We start from the raw sequence: 20581 nt of genomic DNA, 5'->3' as shown, positions 1-20581 counted from the left end.
CAGGCAAGGGAGCCCTCTAAGTGCCTGAACGGGTAGAGCTATAGAGAAAGACTGACAAGAGAGGCCTTCTGATCGCCAGCTACAAGAGGCTGGAGAAAAGACTCTGATAGGGCCAGAACTCCTGGGGCGGAGGCAGTCCGTGTCCCTACCCACTTGGCACCACCAGGGGCCCCGCAAGCCAAGCAGCTGTGCCACCTTCACGCTCAACTGTCATTGGGGCAGAGCTGCCACAGGTAAAAAAAGTCTTGCATCTGTGCACGTGGGGTTGATTTGGTCAAGTCCAGCTCTTTGCAACCCTGTAGACTGTAGCCTGCCAGGCGTCTCTGTCAGGGAGGGGGTTCTCCAGGCAAGAATACTGGAGCATATTGGCCAATACTGGTTGCCGTACCCTTCTAGAGCACCATATTTCCTGCTGCCCTAGCCGCCAACCCCTCAGAGGACCTGGTGCTGCCAGATCCCCTGTGATCCAAGCAGCTGCACCACCTCCACACCTGGCCCTCACAGGGGCAAACCCAAGTCCTCCAGGGCAGCCTCAGGAGCAAACCCCAGTGGACGACCCACCTACAGAGATGGAAATAAAATCACAATTGAAACCCAGGGGTGGTGTGGCTAAGGAAGAAGACTCAAAACCCTCCCACCAGCTATACAAGCTGCAGATTAAATCCACACAGTCAACCAGGCAGACTCTGTGTCTATGGAATATATGGAAGCAACCTAGATGTCCATGGACAGATTAATGGATAAAGAAATTGTGGTACGTATACACAATGGAATATTACTCAGCCATAAGAGGAATGCATTTGAATCAGTCCTAATGAGGTGGATGAACCTAGAACCTATTATACAGAGTGAAGTAAGTCAGAAACAGAATGATAAATATCATCTTCTAATGGGTATATACAGAATCTAGAAAAATGGTACTGAAGAATTTATTTTCAGGGCAGCAGTGGAGAAACAGACATAGAGAATAGACATGGGGAGAGGGGAGGAGAGGGTGAGATGTATGGAAAGAGTCACATGGAAACTTACATTAAACCATATGTAAAATATATAGCCAACGGGGATTTGCTATATGGCTCAGGGAACTCAGACAGGGGCTCTGGATCAACCTATAGGGGTGTGATGGGGAGGGAGATGGAAGCGGGGTTCATAAGGGAGGGGATATATGTATACCCATGGCTGGTTCATGTTGAGGTTTGACAGAAAGCAATGAAATTCTGTAAAGCAATTATCCTTCAAATAAAAAATAAATTAATTAAAAAAAATGTGTATATACATATATACAAAATATCTACTTGTGGTAGAGGATTCCTCTCTGAGTGTAACCAGACTCCAGTATTCTAACTCAGGTCTGTAAATTAGGTGGAAAACTATGATTTTCTATTGTATTTAAGTCCATTTTCACCAGAACACAAGCTATCTATAGATTAAGTAGGACCTTAGTATGATACTCAGGTATGCAGTCCAAAAGAGACCATGACTTTTTAGCTACTTCTAAAGATTTCGGGGGGACTTCCCTGGTGGCTCAGTGGTAAAGAATCCATCTGCCAATGCAAGAGATCTGGGTTGGATCCCTGGGTTGGGAAGAGCCCCTGTAGAAGGAAATGGCACCCCCTCCACTATTCTTGCCTGGAGAATCTCACGGACAGAGGAGCCTGGCAACCTGCTCTTTCATGGGGTCCCAAAGAGTTGGACATGAGTAAACAACTAAACAACAACAAAATATCTCTTTTGGGTCACACTTTCTATGACCATTTCAGTCTTGTTACCCACTGTGATAACCAAATTGCCTCTGGTGGTTAAGTTGATTCTTGACCTCTTCCACATTGATTTTCCTTTATTTCCATTAAATCCTAGAAACCATTTCAATGTCAACATCTCTCACCTTCATTTGTGGTCAAAGAGGAGAGTCAATGAAGCAATTAGTGTCTTGATGAGAAGTCTTCTGGTCCTTCTTGGGGACCAGTAGGGAATAGTTGAGCCAATCTTCCTTGATAATGCCACTCAAACACTCCTATCTCCACAACCTCACATCCCCTTTATATTACACACAGGAATTTCTAGCATCTCAACTCCACTTAGGATAGTCTCCACAAGACCTGGATTTAGATAACCAAGTGAACAAACCATTAGAACCTTTTCCAGCCATTCAAACTTGTACATCAAATGCAAACCCTCTGATAACCCCCACATTGATAAATTATGTCCCTCTTTTTTTCCCTCGGCTAGCAGCCTCAGAATAGACAGACAGACAGACACATACACATTCATACACATTCCCTCCCCTGGATCTTTCTGGTAAAATTTTATAACAGCAAAATTTGGTATTATTTAAGCACACGGCTCATTGCTGTTAACTAAACTCTAGATCCTATTAATTTTTTCATTAATTTCCTCTGTCTTTTCCAGGACCCAATCCATGGCACAATACTGGATTTAGTTTTCATTTCTCTTTGGTCTCCTTTTGTTTGTGACAGTTTCTTAGTCTTTCCTTGTTTTTTTTATGATTGTCAGTTTTGAGGAATATTGTTTAGGTAATAGACTGCTGCTCCATTTAAGATTGCCTGATATTTTGTAGAATTCTAATTTGGGGGAATAATTCTATAGAGATGAGTGCCCTTCTTATATTGTATCAGGAGGTAAACAAGTTCCACATGATATCACTGGTGATGTTAACCTTCATCATTTGGTTAAGGTGGTGTCTGCCAAGATTCTCCACTGGAAAGTTGCTACTTCCCTTTTCCATATTTCTATTTTATGGAAGCAAGTAACTAATTCTCTGAGAGTTTTCAAGCTAAAACAAGTGTAACACATTCGATCTATATTTAAAGGAGAGATCCTTAGACTATGCCAGTTGTAGACAAAGCCCCTGTCTGCAAGGTGGGGTGATGAAGCTGACACAAGGGAGAGATGAGGATGAGAAATAAACAGAATCACGACAGTATTTCCACAACCTGAGGTTCAGAGAAGCCCCCTGCCTTCTGAAGTTATATTTTGCACTATCGTGCCGGGAGATCTTCCTTTTCACCTAAACTAGCTTAGATTGGATTTCTATATGTACAATTTAAAAGATCTAAGTAACATACTACTTCACTGGACTGATATTAGAATTAAATGATAAAAATATGCAAAGTAAGTGCCTACTGCAGAATGAGACAGAGAGGTAATGATAAGTGTTGGATATTGTTAACTGATGCAGATTAGGATTTTTGAACTACTGTATTCAAATGTACTATGGAAATAACTTAATGATCATGAATTTCTTGATAAAACTTGAGAATCTGAGATCACATGTTAAGAATACTTGTTACTGTAGCACTGGATTCAATGAGAAGTGAAAAGAGTTGCCGTTTGTAACCCGACCTTGCTGCCTGCTCAATAACTAAGCCATGTTTGTGTTAGATTTAGAGGCAAGAAAAGAGCAGCTTGATATTTGAAGTGCATAATTACCCACATTCTTCTTCCCTGAGGAAAGGGCCATCAGAGCTAAGTCTTTTAGTCAAGAAGCATCTTTGATTCACAAATACTATGAGCATCCTTAATGTCCCATGACTATTACCTAGAGCAGTTTTAGCCTTGAAGTGCGGGGGGCGGAATGAACATTTATACCTTTAGTGCATATCATTAGTTGATCTGTTATGACATTTATCTATGGTCATGAAATGAAAGAATAATTTGGGCATTAATGTCTTTGAATTGCTCCCATTTAGTTCTTTGTTTTATACATTTTTTTTCCCACATTGGGAAAATAACAGGTATCAAAAAGACAAGCTCTTAATAGCTCCTCAATGAAGCCATCATGATACTGCCTTTTCTCTTGAGGAACTCGATTATGAATAATTTCACATTCCTAATTTAGTCCTGCTTTTCTAGAAGGAAATTTAGTATGAAAAGAGTGGAATGGAGAGGCAACCTAGTGTTCAGGTGTCTAAAATAAACTGTCTCTATGTAATAGAAGCAGAATATGCTCAGTGGTCAGTGCCAGTATCGGGGAAAATTACAGGTGCTTGGCAGTGTGGCACAGATCACACATTGAAGCATTCCAACTTCGAGAAGGTTGGTAAGAAAATGTCAGGGAGGGAAGAAGGGGCTATACTGAGCTATCCCCAGACAAAATGGAGAGACAGGAAAAAACCTACATGCCATGTCATCCTACCCCCAGCATCAGCCCTCTCCAGCCCTTCTCCAGTTAATGAAACTGGGAACTTCAGGCTTAGACCCATTGTTTCAGATCTAAACATTCACCTTCCCTTTATAACCCACTAACGCTTCAGCAAACATCTATCAAACACTGAAGAAGATAAAACATACCCACATATATAAATTCACTATAGTACCAATCCTCTACAAACTTGTGTTTTGGTGGGAGAGGAAAAACAAGTATACAAATAACAAAAACAAATGGGACAGTGGTGTAAGAGAAGGACAAATAACTAGGAAAATGAAAGAGGAATAATCAGAAGTATGGATTAATAAGGTGTGGTGCAAGAGACACTGACTGAGGAGTTCTTAGAAGTCAATGAGAAAAAAAAAGGAAGTCAATGAGGAGGAAGATTAAGGAAAAGTTCTGAATTTGATTTTAACAATTATAAAATACAGTTTAAATGAAGTGACTCATAGATTGCATTTATTTATTTATAAACAAATATTAAAAAAGGGAACAAGTGAATTGCATGGATTTGGGGTAAGAGAAAGGGAATGATGATCACTTATTTCAATAATTCTAGCAGTGATCCATAAGAAAGACATAATACATTTACTATAGGAAGAGCAGCATTTTCCCATCAGGATTGGAGGCAAAAGAGAAATAGCCCAGTTTTTAATTGTCATGTGGTTTACAGAATTATCAGGTATGTTAAATCAAAAAAGAAATAATGGGCTTTAAGAATGTGGAAAATGTCATTTTCTCATAGAGACAGATTGTAGACTTGAGGGCTCAGCTGAATGAAGGCTCATTAGAAAGCTTTAATGAGTGGCACCACCTTGTAAGTATCTATGGCCCTGAAATATAGATGGAAAGGCAACAAAGAGGAACTAACTGCTACCCTTAGGCAAGCAAATCAAAGTATCTCTTCCTAAAAAGAGGACAGACACTTGCAAGCATCATTATTCTTTTGCTCATTTCTGAATAACTCAAATCAACTGATATCCTGCCATGGGCTTGCTGTCCCTTTTGTTCTATGGGGAAACATGCCTGTGGAGGATGCCTATTATTTCTATCTTTCAGGCATCCCTTATCCCTTCTTCTACTGACTGGATGCTTTATCTCCTTTGGAGACGTTTCTTCCCCTAGAGGATGCACAAGGACAGCTAACCAGACTCCTTTTACGAAGATTGATGTGCTCCTCAGAGCAGAAGGATGGCTTTCTTTGTAAGATCGCAAACTTTGTCATCTGTGTAAGGCTGGAGTTGCACTCTGGGCACAGTCTGATGGAGAATGAAGCCCAAACAGAAAGCAGTGCTGAGAGCAAGTGAGAGAGAGAGAAACACATTCCAGCTGATGCTATTAAGCCTTGAATCAGCCCAGCTGAGTTACCAATACATAGCCCAGTGCATTTCCTTTGTTTGCTTGAGTAAGTTAGAGTTGAATTTCTGTCACTTGCTAGTAAGAATCCTGAAGGCATCAGGTTTTCGAACTACATGTATGGGTAGGAAATCATACAGGCTTAACTTTGACATCAAAATCTGCCTGTTTCATGATTAAGCTTAGTATGCATGCTGTAGCATGAAGATGTTCAGATAATCATACCCACTGTAGGATTAATTACTGAGCAAGGAAGAAGAAACACAACTGGGATGAAGATAAAGTATATTTTTCACCTTCTTTCAGTACCGAAGGAAAGGAATGGGGTAGTTGTACTGATACTCTAAGAGAAATTCCATTTGATTTTCCTAGTGAATTGCTGATAGCAAATTAGGAAAATGGTGTCATTACCAAGTGGCTCTAGTTCTGGAGATGACATCTATGGGATGCACACACTAAAGGAAGAAGGAATGGAGAAGCTGGAGACTAGCAAGTAAAAGATCAAGCATTAAGCAACCATCTATTTTGGGCTAAACATGGTACTAAATTTTAAGTTAGTAAGGGAAGGTAAGAGGGAGGGCAACTTAGTCCAGAGAGACACATACCACTCAGTTCTGCGAAAATGTACACCTACATTACTTAGTAGGGTTTTGGAAACCTCACCAACTTGTAACAATGGTAAAAGAAAGTAGGCGTAGCAAAGACTCTGAACAGTGGGATATAAAATACATTCAGTAGGTGCATTGTTCTTAGAAGATTCGCAGTACATTTTCTCTGAATGAATAAAAACGGAACTCGTCACTTTCAATAGAATACACACAATCTAAGCTGTGAATGTTGAGAAAGAAATTAGGGGGAAAATAATGAAGAGCAAAACTCATATTTGGCATTTTCTCATTCTGAGCACTCCACAGAGAATAATAGATTTTTTTCCCCCCCAGCCCTCATCAGGTAAAGCTATTGATTCAAAGAAATAGGTTATACGGAAGCCATCAGAGTTTCTAGTCAGGTAGACTCTGGGTTCAACACTATTATTCCTGAACTTCAACGTCCTCATCTTTCGAATAGGAATAATAATGATTCTCTTATTGGATGATTGTGAAGGGTGGATGAAGACGGGAATTTGACCCAGGAAACTTCTGTACCTCTCACTTCAAGGAAGGAAAATTTTCAAAAGTAGATTTCTAGGAATTAAGGTAGACCAGACTGAAAATGAAGAGCGGGGAAGCTGTATTTGCAGGTGCCACGGCTCTGAGACCTTGAGGTTTGAAAGAGCTGGATGCTCAGGAGACCTCAGGATGCTTTCTGGCCGAACTGGTCAACAGCACCGAGCCCTCCCTGCGTGGGGTCACCAACTGGCCGGTCTCCGGTTCAGGTGGCAGAATCTACCCATCTTCAGTGTGCATCCTTTCCTTTTTTGCATGTAAAGTCGGATTGGGGGAGGAAGGGTGGAGGTAAAACGTGCGGGAAAGAAATTCCAGTTCAGATTACAAGAAGAACAAAATCACTAAGGTCAGGGAGGGTGTCAGCGAACGATGCAAAATCCTGTGGAATGAGGAGTCAGAGACGCCCTGAAAAGAATTCTGTATTTTACAAGCTCTTTCCAGAGCCCCCTCTGCCGGCCGTGGATCATCACCCTCCTTTCCTGCTTTTTCCTTCCAGCAAAACTAAGCATCCCCCAAAACTTGCAGTTCTCTTTCAGAAGTCTTAATTTCGCTGTCACGGAGCTTTTCCACCGCTTTAACCCAACTTTCTTTCATTTCTTTGGCGAGAGCCTGAAATTCGGGCTGCCCGACAGGCTGGAGCCCGAAATCGGGGAAGCTTGGGGCTTAGTTCCGGAGAAAACTCTCGGGTGCTGGGGCGCAGAGCTCGGTTTTTTCCCCGGGGTGGGGTTCCCAGTGCTGGCAGGGACCTAGCAGGACGCGCGCGCTCAGGTCCCCAGTCCGCGGTTGCGGGGACGCGCGAGCGCCAAGGCAGCCGTGGCGGGGCCGGGGGGGGGGGCGCTTTAAACCCGAGCAGCGGCTTCCGCAAGAGCTATTTTTAGCGGCGCTGCGCCCCCCCTTTCCCTCGGCCTCCGGCGTGGTAGCCTCCGGCGGGCGGCCGCCTCCTTTCTGTCTCCCCCGCCGCCTCTCGCTCATGGTAGCTTCCACGCGGGCAGGTCTGGAAACTGAGCATGTCTGGAAGCGCTCGGCGGCCTCGGCGGCGGCGGGGGCAGAACCGGGCTGCGTCAGGCTGAGCCCGTCCACCGCGCGGCCGCAAGAGCGCAGCGCCGGCGCCGCGCAGCCCAGCCCCGCCGAGAGGGGCGCACTCGCCGCCGCAGCCGCCGCCGCCGCCGGGCCCGCCGCCGCTCACCGCAGCCCCCTCCCGGCGACCCGCAAGTAAGTTTGTGAGGTGGCTGGGCGGTGGGGCGAGGGACCGGCGCCCCCCGGGAAGCCCTTGGCGGGAGGCACGGCTGGTGCTCCGGAAAGCCGGCTGGCCCCTCTGCCCCCCGGTGCCCGGCGCCTCGGCCAGCCTTTTGGCCAGTTTGAAAGTGATGACCACTGGGATGTGGGAGCCGGGGGACCGGCAAAGCCCGAGGGCCGGACTGACTCCGGTGGAGGCTAAGGGGGCCAACTTGGGGAGAGGGGAGGACCGCACTGCCAGGAAGCTGGCTGGTACCGGCTGGGGAGTCTGGGTTTGGGATGCGGGCTCCTAGCCGAGGACAGCCGCAGAGGGAAAGAGGGGTGTCCCCGGGGGATAAGGTGGGAGCGACGTGGGAACCCAGTGTGGAAGGCACAGGAGAGGATGAGCGCGTCCTGGCTGGAGCGGCGGGAGGGAAGGTGGATGGAAAGTGGGGCGCGTGGAAAGCGGATTTGAACCAGAGCAAAGGACGCCGGTGGAAGAGGCCGTCTGCTTCGGGAAGCGAGTGGACTCGAATAATTTGGGGAATCTGTACCAGATCAGGGTAGTATAATGATGGAGAGAGGCAGCTTTGGCTCAAGGTCTTTGCAGCGAATATGCGGGGCCAAATGTTGGGAACTGGCTGGGCAGAGAGGATGGATGCAGAAAGTGGCCTGGAAGGGCCAGCTGGAAAATCGCTGGGGGATTTGAGTGAAGGGAGGAGGGGAACAGTGCAGCGATCAAGCAGAGAAATGGGGCTAGGGCTGGGGCCAACAGGCTCAGGAGAGGCTTGGAGGCTGCTACGTGCGGTCCTCTGAATAGTGACTTAGTAGCCGTTCTCTGAGGTTCACTTGCAAGGCAGCTCCTCCTTCATCTCCTACCTGGCTGGATCACCGGGCAGCTTGCTTAAGGCGAGTTTGTAGGTTGGCCGGATCAGGCAACTGGGAAGGTAGTCGTTTGCTGTCGGGAGCTGTCCGTGCTTCCCTTAAGTGGTTCCCAGCACCCTTGGGGTCCAAAGCAGGACCTGAATGTGTGTGTTTCAGGGGATGTGTGTGGAAGGGGGTTTCTGCTCTAGGCCACAGGAGTCTGCGGTCTCGCCCCGAAGGTGCTTGGGGCCGGGAAGTCAGGCAGAAGTCTGCAGTGTGCAACTCGCGGCGGGGCGTGTGAGTATGCGTGTGCGCGCGCGCCACTGTGCGTGTTGCCCGCCCGGGTCGCCTGTGTTGCTGCAGTCTGTCTCCATGACGAGGAGATCCAGGGCTCCACAGGCGGCACGGGGAGGGGATTAAAGGAAACGTGCTTCCTGCGTCTCTTTTGCCTCCTTTCCCTAGGGTCACATTCTTTGCTCATCCAGAGATGCTTTTCTTTAACCTCCTCCCGGCTCCTGCACACCCCCACACCTGATGCCGGTCTTGTCTTCCGATTCGATACCCGGAGGACGCGGCTGTCCCTCTTCTGCCAGAGGGAATCCCAGGAATCCCGTTGGTTAGAGGGGCTCCCGAATGCCCCCAGGCTCTTTCCCTGGGGCGTCACTCACGGGGGGGGGGGCGGGGGCGGGGCGGGGGTTCCGCAGTTCGCTCTGCTGCCCCTGCAGGTGACTCGGTGATGTTGCCCCGCGGACCCCAAGTGATGGCTCCAAATAGCTAGAGAGGCCAGAAAACTGGACAGAGTGAGTGGCACTTACTGGTTCTCCAGAGGTGGGTCTCCCCTGAGTTCCCCACAGGTAATTAAATTGTAACTTGAAAAAGAAAATGACTAGATTAGTAGACTAAACCAACTCCGAGGGCAGAAAAGCTGTGTGTAAAAGCGCCTCCTTGACGAGCAGATATTTTACCCACCAACGTCAAAGGGGGAAGAAGCTTCTGCAATGTACAGATCGGCAATTGGAGGGGGAGGGGGCGGCAGAGCGGGAGCGGTCACCATGTCCACCGCTATTCAGACTCCATCCAACTTGCTGTATTCTGTCATCGGAGCCATATTTTAAGTGAGACTTCACCAAATATGAAAAATGAGGATGGAGTCAGCTCTGGAAACTGGTGCCATCTGTGGAGGGACTCACAGAAGGGGGAGTGAGAGCTGCACCTACTGTCTGCCGATGTCTGTGGGGACTGGGCTCTGGGATGGTGTGTGCAATCATCAGAAATAATTCTGAACATCCAGATTGCAGGGGGGCAGACTCAGAGGAAGGGAAGTGAGGAACTCTAAAAAAGGGATGGGGACCATAGGATGGGTAGTCTTGCAGGATGATCAGTGACCCTTGGAGGGACACAGCAGAAAGAGCAACAAGCTTCTAATGGCAGGGATGTATCATCTTATTCCATAAGACAGTAGCTAGTCCAGTTGCTAGTAACTACTGGAATATACCTTTTGAAATATGACCATGATTCTGGATATCTATAAGGTGAAAAGTTGGAATAAAAAGATATATACTGTCATTTTCTGCTTCTACCACTGTTTTCTCTTCATTGATTATTGTTAATACATGTGGTGAAGGTAAAATAAACTATTATTTTGCCTGTTAATTCTCCCCAGAGTGCTGTTCAAATAGATGTAACCAAATATGGTTGTCTGTTTTTTGCTGGAGAGTCATGGAGGAAGGAGAGTTAGGCAAATTGATTAGGATATCAAGTAGAGTTTAGGCATCTGAAGATATTCTGTGAGTGTGGAGGTAAAACTTCATTTACATAATGCTAAATTCAGTATGAAATGAGAAAACCCTTCTTTCCTTAACTCCACACTTCCTGCATTTGAAATACAAAGGGTTGTACTGTTGGACTGATTCCTAGTCTTCAGAAGTCTAGCTTGACAATAATTTTCCTGGAGAAAATAAATTCAGGTTTGCTTTAGGAAATAATCAATAATCAATAGTTCTTTGCAGCCCTAAGGTAAAGGCATTACCAAAAAAAAAAAAAAAAGTGGTAAAATGGCTTGATGAAGCAGAATAATGAGTGAGAGAAATATTAACCAAAGTGGGAAAAGAGAAATCACTTTCTCTTACTCCAGGGAATAGATCTTATTGGTAGGTTTAGAACTTTGGTTCTCAACAGGGGCAGTTTTGCCCCCTAGAGAACATTGGCGGTACCTGGAGATGTTTTGATTGTCACTCTTTGGTGGGGAGGGGTGCTACTGACGTCGTTTTTGCAGAGGCCAGGGAAGTTGCTAATATTCTACAATATATTGAGTTGCCCTCCCCCCCCAGCAAAGAATTATCCAGCTGGGGCTTCCCAGGTGGCATGGTGGTAAAGAATTTGCCTGCCAATGCAGGAGATGCTGGTTTAATCCCTGGATCAGGAAAATCTTCTGGAGAAGGAGATGGCAACCCACTCCAGTATTCTTGCCTGGGAAATTCCATAGACAGAGGAGCCTGGTGGGCAACCCACTCCTTGGGGAAATCCATGGACACAGGACTCTGGCAGGCTAACAGTTCATGTGGTCACAAAAGTCAAGACACGACTGAGCACACACAGACACACACAGATGTCAGCAGTACTGAACATGAGGAACCCTGACTTAGAACAGGTGTGATTAGAATGAAACGCTACTCCTGTCAGGATACTTTCACATATTTTCACTGGAAGTTTGCCTTGAAAAATCAAGAGTAGTTAATATATTAAGAGACTCCCTTTGCCAACTGTCCCCCATGTACAAAAACACTTGCTTTAATAAAGTAAATTAAAGAGATTTCCTTTTAGCAGAACTTCTTTTCAGCCTTTAAAAAAGAGGTCCTAAAATAGATTGGGACTGTCAGAAAAGACACATATAGTATGCACAGGAGCTGAGTAAGCTTTTTTTTTTTTTTAATGAAAACAAGTTAAAACTGTTCTACTGCAGTATTTTTCACTGAATTTGTTCAGTGAAACTTGTTCAATTGCTTTTAAAAATACATAGCTTTTTTTAAAATTAATATTAATTTATTTTAAATTTAATAAATTCTTCATGTAGTGAGGAATTGAACTGAATCCGAGGAAAATGTTAGCTGAACATTTATTAGAAGCCTCATGAAATGTTCCCAGGTGAAACCTTAGTGTTTGTAGGTGTCCACACAGAAAGGTAAGAATCCCATATAATTTTCATGGATTTAGTTTCAGTTTTAAATTGACAGCAAGGCATGTATTGAGAAGCAAACCTTTCTGGCCTGCAGTACAATACACCGCCTGGAGAAGAGGAACAATAGCTTACACTCATAGATGTAATAAGATCGGGGCGCTGGTCTCAGATGGCCCACGTGCAGGAATTCAGAACGCCGAAACACCTGTTAGATAAGACCCTGGTCATGATGACACTGAAGAGATTTGGTCAGCATTCCCAGCCTCTGCCCTCTACCTACTTCCACCCACACAGTGCTTCTGTTGGTTGGCTGACTGGTTTCAGAATTCGTTCTAAAGGGATTCTCATTAGGGCTGCTTACTTCCTTTCTTGTTATAATAACCATTCCCTCCCTCGTTGGCCCTCACCAGCCCGCAGTCCCTCAGGAATTCACACAGCAGAAGAGGCTCCTGCTTAGTCTCTGGGGCCGTCAGTATCCCCTCCTTCACTCCTGTGTGTACAAACACAAACAACTGTCTCCTGCTTCTAAGAGGAACAGAGCTTTGGCTCTTGGAAAAATATTGGGGGAGAGAGCCCTTGTTTTCCACAAAGGCAACCTCAGTTTCTCTGCTTGTGGCCCTGAATTGCCTTATTCCGTTGTTTGTATAGTCGCATATTCTTGATCTTAGGAAGGCTTCCTCTTCCCGAAGACAAGAGGGAAAGAACTGAGGAAAACAGAACTTCACTGTGAGCCACACTGGTGTTTATCGAGGGCACTTCTCATGGGCTGTGTGAAGCCTCAAGAAGATAATTTGAACCAATGATAATACTCTTTGTAAATTCAGCTAGCCTGTGTCATTTCAGCACTAGCAGGTTCTCTTCTGGGCACTTGAACTCATGTTGAGCTGCATTGTGCATTGCAACTGGTTTGCTCAACCACGTTTATTTAGAGTAACATGCATGTATTTCATGTATGTCTCTAAAAGTCTGTCTCTACAAAGAAACACAAGAAGGGTATTCATTTTCATTAAATTTGAAGAGGCTATAGAGATATATATAGCCTTGTTCTTGAAAATATTGATACTTCAGATCACCTTGGTGAAATGCAGAAGGAGAAAAAAAAATAGGAGGGAAATAGTTACATGGGTTTCTCTATAGATCAGACAAGGAGGGAGTGAGCAATTTGAGGTGAAAGGGGTCAGTTCTTGTCTACCTCTTCCTTTCTTTTGGAAATAGTTATTGATTTTGTTTGACATCTGAGCAAGGAGAGATGGTTTCTTTTCCCGCAGATACTTGTTGAGCTGAGGTGTGCCCTTACCTTTAATAGCCATAGTAGGAGGTAGTAGGCTGGCTGGTATAGATGGTTAGAGTGAAGCAGGATTTCAAATCATTGTCATCAATAAAACTGCAAGAAGGGTTCACTTTCAAAAACTGAGTGTATCTGTCACTGTTTTGATGAAACTAATAACAACGATTACAGAGCTGAGCATCTCTGCTGTACTAGGTACTACCTATGCTTTAAACTCTGAGTATTAAGTATTGGGAATGGGGAATGAACTGATACGGCAGCTTCTCTTACCTGTAAACAAACTTGGTGGTCAAACTGCGGCAGGTCAGTTACTGTCCAGTTAGAAGAAGGGCAGTGTAAAGATTGGAAATTTTATTGAACAGTGTATGTTGCCCTTGCTGAATTTAAGAGTGAGAACAACAACAAAAGCAAGAATTTGAAATTTATGCTATAGCAAAGGCAAAGAGAGTTTCTGCTTTTAATTTCATTTTACATTATTAGCAAGGTAACCTTGCCTGTGGAAGGTTTTACTTGCGTTCATAAATGCTTATTCATCTGAAGAAGCAAATAGCCTAGAAGATTTCCCGAGACTTTCAGCCTTCATTACAAAGAGTGTGTCTCTTCTACCTCTGGAATATTCATTATGTGATATCATTTGAAATCTGAATACTGGGCTAAGTTGGTTGATACAATCCCTTCTAATTTTGTGGTTTAGAGCTGTCTCTGTCCTTTTAAAGAGGTGAAAGAGATATATTGTTTGTCATTGGGAGCACAGTACGGGTGCTGGAAGCAGCTTCTTTTATACACAAACATGCCTGGTACTTGACTGGTCTGGGGCTCCACTGAGCAAGCATAGATCTTAGTCTTCTGGATTATGAAACATGATTTCAGCAGTTTTGATTTGAACTAGCGTTGCACCCTGGCTTGTGAATCAATTTGATGTATTTGGAAAAGACCAACAGATGAGCCAGAACACTCACTACCCATTAGCAGAAAAGAGGTATAGCCGTCCAAGGAGTTGATCGGCACTCTTCCTTAGTAGTTTTGTGATTTAGGTGAGGGTTGTTTTTTTTTTTTTTTTAATTATCTCATGGTGCTCCAATTTCCTCATCTCTGAAAGGAAATTTTTTTTCTCCTATAGAGTTCACTGTAGGGTTAGAGGAAATATTTTCAAAGCAAAGTGCCTGTCAATAGTGATGGTGATGGGCTTACGTGGCCTTCTAGTGCTGAAATTTAAATGGTCACTGTCCAGGATGGGGAAGCAGTGGGGCCACTGGTGAGCACACTGAGGTGGAAAAGGACATGGGAGTGGATCACAGTTAGGATGGGGTTTTGAAGGTGAAGTGGTCTGTTGTCCTCTTTTGACTGATGGGGCCTTGGGGACTCAGGATTATGGTGTAACTTGACCAAGGTTTTGCTACATTATTTCAGCTCAGTCTATTTTCAGAGTCTCCATCCCAACATTCTCCACTTAAGAGCACACTTATTTTCTTGGTTAAAGCCATGTTTATTCTGTTTATTTAAAAATGGTTATTCAACTCAAGAACTTCTCTTTTCAGTTGTTATAAAGGTCTTTTATAGACAAATTTAAAAAGGCATCAGTGGATCTCTAATTGAATTTGTACAGGAGCTCAACTCAACTTTTCACTTAAATGATCAGAATGATCTAGTATTTCTTTATTTTTTCTTAATTAGAATGAACAAAATTGAATATTGGCCCTTGTTGATGGCTCTGTTGCTAAGTTAATAGTTTTGTTTTTGTTTTAAATCAGTGCTGTTGCCATTGTGGTTCCTTGAAGAGTTTCAGATTCAGTGAAAATATAAAAATCTGCATGTGTTGGAAATACTTTGTGAGATGTAAAGTATTTTATGTATGTTGTCTTACTTGTAACTTATGGCAAATATATATTATCAGTTGTGATAATGAAAGACTTAAAATTGAAAACCAAGACAGATGGCAAATTTGAACAAACATTTCCTTTTGAATCATTCAAACTTGAATTCAAATCTCCATGTTTCAATCACTAGCTGTGAAAACTTGGACATATCACTTGACTTTCCAGCTTGTCCTGTCTTTTGCAAATCACATTGACCAGATTATGGGTATGATTCTTGTGATGATTCAGTAAGATAAGCAAGTAAGATCTTAGCATGATGCCCGCACCCTTCTTTGTCCTTGTACGCTGCTAATTCACCATACTTCAGCAATGCCCTTGAAAGTAACTATTTAAACTTGAATTTGTTCATATATTTTCACCGTAAAGAATCAGAAAACTTGATTTTAAGTGACTTGAGAAGGGAATAAAAAGAGAGGCTTCATGAATGTGTAACTGAGTAAAACATGGGAGTATATGTATCTGGCTTCAGGTTGGACCCGATTTAGGGCCTGAACCATGTGACTAGTTCACTGTTAATCAGAGTGAGAGTGAAAAGGTTGTTAGTAGTCCAGGTGGAAACTGTGCATTCATTTCTTGTAAGTTTTTCATCAGCTTCCTCTTCTTGGGCAGAGGTGCAGAGGCTTGCAGAACACAGTAGTAAATCCATTACAGACAATTATACATGAAAAAGTTTTGAGCGAATTAGTGGAAGGGAATGAAATGAAGCTGAAATTTCAGTGGAACCTACTAGTAGTGGTAAATCAAAATCAGATAGGCAATAAAACACAACAGAACAAAACTCAGAGCTTCAGTTTTGTGATTTATCAGCATTCCTTAACTGAATTAAATAGAAACTGATTCTGGATTATTTAAACAGAAAGGGATTCAGTGTACGGTCCTGGAGGAGTTTATGGAATCAAAGGAAATGCTGAAGAAGGAGACCTTGGAAATGATAACCTGGTGCTGGAATAAGTCAACTCTAGCTGTTTTCCATGATTGGGTCTCAGTGCCCAAGACTCAGAATTCTAAGAAAGCCAGAAAGAGAGAAAAAGGGCCAGTTTGTAACGGAGCACTGCCCTCCCAGGGCGCCTTTACTCCTCACCCTGTTACCTGGCAATGAGTCTGGCTCAGCCATTGGCCAGCACGCAGTGGGTCCCGCCCACATCAACCAGCTGTCACCGAGCAGCCTTTAGTGGGGGGGTTCGGTCAACTGTTGGCAGAGTGTTGGTCGTGAGATAGTGAGATAGGAGGTGGATCCCAGCCTCTCCCCAGGACCCTCCAGCTCACCAGGCCTTGGGCCAGTGTGTGAGCTGGAGGGCCTGGGGAATAGGCTGAGGGCGGTGTTCTGTAGGGCTCCAGAGCCCTCACCAAGGCCGCCCACTGGCCTTGGCTCAGGCCTTCATGGCAGCCGTGAATGTCTCCCGCATCCTCTCCTCTGTGACCTCTAACAGCAGCGAGTCTGCAGGTCACAACCTGTGGGACCTGCCCCCGCCCCATTTGTGTGGCCTGAGGAGCCTGAGAGCCAGTTGGGTTGGACATCTGGCTCCCTCAGTGATGACCGCTGGGTAGGGTCTGGGAACCTGGCCCTGAGGGACCTCCTGCCAACTGAGATGTGTCTCCTCTTAGCCGGGACCAGACTTTGGAGGGTGAAAGTTGTACCTTGGGACCTGGACCCTTCCTTATCAGAACAGAGAAGATTTGGTGGAGATTTACAGGAGCATCATTAGTTGACCTTAAGAACAAAGGATCTGGCATAAGATGTTTGCAGCAACTAACCACACCCCTCCCTCACCTTCCCTAGAAAAGCGCTTTGCTGAAAGCTTTTGGGGAGTTCAGGGTTTTTAAAGCAGGAGCCACTCATCTCCTTGCAGGGCCCTGTAATAAATCTTTCTCTACTCCGAACTCTGATGTTTTGTATTGTTTGGCCTCGCTGTGCATCAGGCACATGGACTTGCATTTTGGGAACAAATACAGAGGAATAACAGGGCATCATGACTGGCAGCCCACCACCCCTGTGCTTATGGACCCAAGGGGCTACCAAGGCATAATCTGTAATCCACTCCTACTGGAAAGAAGGGACTAGATAATGCTGGGCAGACATACTCATGTTCACTACATGGATTCCTGATGGAAAAACTTGCTTCATTGATGATCAATTACTGGAAGGAAAACAAAACAAAAACAAAAAAGAAGTGTGTTATTTATGTGCGAGACAGAACTACTGTGTAAGTTTTCCGAGGCTGCTCTAACAAATTATCACCCACTGGGTGACTTAAAACAACAGAAGTTTATTTTCTCACAGTGCGAGAAGATAGAAGCCTGCAGTCAAGGTGTTGGCAGGGCCATTCTCTCTTTAAAGACTTTTGGGGGAGAATCTGTTCCATGTCTTTCCTTTAGCTCCTGGTGCTGCCTGTAATCGTTGGTGTTCCTCCATTTACAGAGATATCACCTTAATCTCTGCCCCCACTGTCACATGGCGTTCTTGTGACATGAACGCCACTCCCTCCACCATGTTGAATCTGTGTCTCTTCTCTTCTCATTAAGGATACTAGTGGTATTGGATTAAGGACCTGTACTGTTCCCCTATGACCTCATCTTAATATAAACAGTTACATCTGTAATGGCCAAATTTCAAATGATGTCACATTCTGAGATTCCAGGAAGAACATGAGATTTGAGGGGGTACTATCCAACTTAGTGCCAATGTAATGTGGATAGGATAAACAGCCATGTCCACAGTGAGGTCTAAATAGTGGGAAGGGGTACTATCCTATTATTCTCTGTTATAAACTCTGTCTGAAGTATCATGCCTGGTTTCAGGCACCCATTTTCAGATGATCATGTGTCTGCTGGAGAACTAATGGAAAAACAATTTGCTTTGTAAGAGCAGCTTTTTGAACTACCGACCATGAACTTGGCAAAGAGGAGCCCAAGATAAATATAAAATGAGCTTCCAAATGTCAAAAGGAAGAAAGATTTCATCTTTATTGCTTGCTTGAGAACTAGAATCTATGGCTGGGAATTCCAGAGAAGCCAATTTTCTCTACAAGAGAACAGTCTTGGGTGAGTGTGGTTCAGGAGTCCCTATCTCTGGAAACATTCAGCAGAAGCTCATCATATTTGTTATGGATGAGATAGAAGAGATTTCTGAGTATACAGGGAGCTTAGATTGATAACTGCTCTCACATTTCATGTTTAAGATTGTCTTCTTCTAGGAGTACCTAGGACATTCATGGTCCCCAAAGCATCATTATATGTTGTGGAAATAGGAGTGAACATGGCACACACAGACTGTAGTTATTACATAGATAAATATTTCATTAATCTACTTTGGTGGTGATAACAAACCAGGAAACTGTACAGTATTGGGCATAAAGCACAAAGTCAACAATTACTTGTTGAGTGAATTTGTGGTTTCATCAAAGTCTACTTTACAAATACATGTTGAAGTTGTTTACCTGGAGTACTTCCCTGATCATTATCAGCCCTGTCATATTCTGTCTTACGATTTCTCTGTAGCCTTCTGACTATCCAGGATTACCTACCTTGTTCATATGTGATTCCTCTCTTTGTTTCATTTTTACCATCTTAAAAATAGGGTTGGAGGTGGGGAGTGATTTTTGTCCTTAATCTCTTTCCTTCTCTGGGCTGTCTGCCAACTGAGGTAACCCTGATTCTCTGAAATTCACATGTTAATGTGAAGCCTGGAGGGGACTTTGGCTAAAGAAGTGTCTCTCAGAGTGTGGAACAGTGTGACTGATTCTATAGGAGATGACTTTGGGAGGTGTATGGATATGTATTGAACTGAATGAATTGAAAAGATTCTTGAGTTTGTTGTCTTTCAGTGTTCCTTATTAAGGCAAGAAGGAAGTTTCAATTCAGTGCCAGTGTTAAAACTAGTATCTCAAATACATGTTTATCTCCCTTTTTCAAATAGAGTAGGCTTCAGTTGCCGAGCTTTCAAAAGTTGAATAAAAGTATCTTGTTTTCATTGTTTTCAATTTTGTTTTATCTTCTTTCATGCTAACTTCTAGTTTCCAAATAAAATAATGCACAAAGCTTCCTTTAAAAATTCATACAGTGAAATTTCTAATGGTTTGATATTTTAAAAAAGCAAGAAGGTAATATAGATGGATGATTGAGACTTGGAGATTTCTATGTCAAAGTTCTCCTGTGATTCAATTGTCTGGATTTTCTTCCTTGCTTTTCTGGCACTTTTCTGCACTCTGGACATCCGGGATGAGCTGTACTGTGTAAGAGTCCTCCCTTCCTGAATTGTTTCACAAGATACCTGTTGGCTCAAAGAAAGGGGAAATTGTGCATATAGACATGGCTTTGCATTGCTTACAGTGCCTAGATACTGTGTATTCCTAAGCTGTTTTTTAAAAGCAGTTCTGGATGGGGGACACAAGTACACCCATGGCTGATTTATGTCAATGTATGGCAAAAACCACTACGATATTGTAGAGTAATTAGCCTCCAATTAAAATAAATGAATTAATTTTTTAAAAAAGCAATTCGAAATTGCTTTTCTGGCTTTCAAGGTAGGTTCTTACATTGATAGAATGAATGTCATATTAATTTATATAATTCTCTTTCTGTTGTTTTCTCCATGTCATGGGGCCCAGACTTCAAAAAGAAAAAGGAGTTTTTCTTTTTTTTTGCATTTGCCACCTCGGGGAATCAGTTATAATACTGAGAAAAATTTTTAAGCTTTTCAACAAATTTTATACATGTGCATGTTTAGAAAGTCAAAATTTTCTACAAGGCATATGATATAACTAACAGTCTCCTCCTCCGGTGCTCATCATCTTCAGTTCCTTTTCGTAGGAAACAACCAGTTTTTTTCCTCCGGTGTTTACTTCCATATTCCTAAATACCTACTTAGATTTCTAGGTCTTGATATTTGCTTTTGTCTGGTGACTGTCTAAATTAGAAAATATAAAGATGTGCATTAATATCTCTTTTAGTAACGTCCCTCCATCTGATTCTTCTTCTATCTTCCCACTGTTCCCTCATAATTTTTTAAAATGAAACAAAGTGCAGAAGTCGCGTTTCCACTTAAGATGGAGAAAGCCCCAAGAAATCACTCCTACCATCACAATGAGAAAAAGCTGAATAATATACAAAATCTTAACTTGTCTGGGGCCCATCAAGAACTGAGCTCACAAGATAAGCAAGTGAATTGGAATCAGAGAAGGACAAGTCCCTCTAAGGAGATATGGGGCATGAATCCTTTTACCTGTGCCGGAACACAGGAAGAGCAAATACATAAAAGTAGATAAGAAGAGTATGCCTGTGTTCATAGCATTAGTCACAGTAGACATGGGGTGGAAGCAACTCAAGTATCTACTGATAGATGAATGAATAAACAAAATGTGGCATATATATATAATAGAACATTATTCAGCCTTAAAAAGGAAGAGAAACCTGATACATGCTGTAACATGGATGAACCTTGAAGACATTATGTGAGTAAAAGAAACCAGT

General features: G+C 43.5%; 1 protein-coding gene across 1 annotated transcript in view; it reads left to right on the top strand.

Moving 5' to 3' along the window:
• The first annotated feature begins 7736 nt into the window (after positions 1-7736).
• OXR1 (oxidation resistance 1) overlaps positions 7737-20581 on the top strand; it is a 486852-nt gene continuing 474007 nt past the window's right edge. The window contains exon 1 of the mRNA XM_043483377.1: positions 7737-7902. The gene's annotated coding sequence lies outside the window, so the exon portion shown is untranslated. The remainder of the gene's footprint in view (positions 7903-20581) is intronic.

Source organism: Cervus canadensis, chromosome 12, assembly GCF_019320065.1.
Source record: "Cervus canadensis isolate Bull #8, Minnesota chromosome 12, ASM1932006v1, whole genome shotgun sequence".
Classification (NCBI taxonomy): Eukaryota; Metazoa; Chordata; class Mammalia; order Artiodactyla; family Cervidae; genus Cervus; species Cervus canadensis.
The sequence above is the reverse complement of the archived record's forward strand: the minus strand, read 5'-3'. Positions and strand labels throughout refer to the sequence as shown.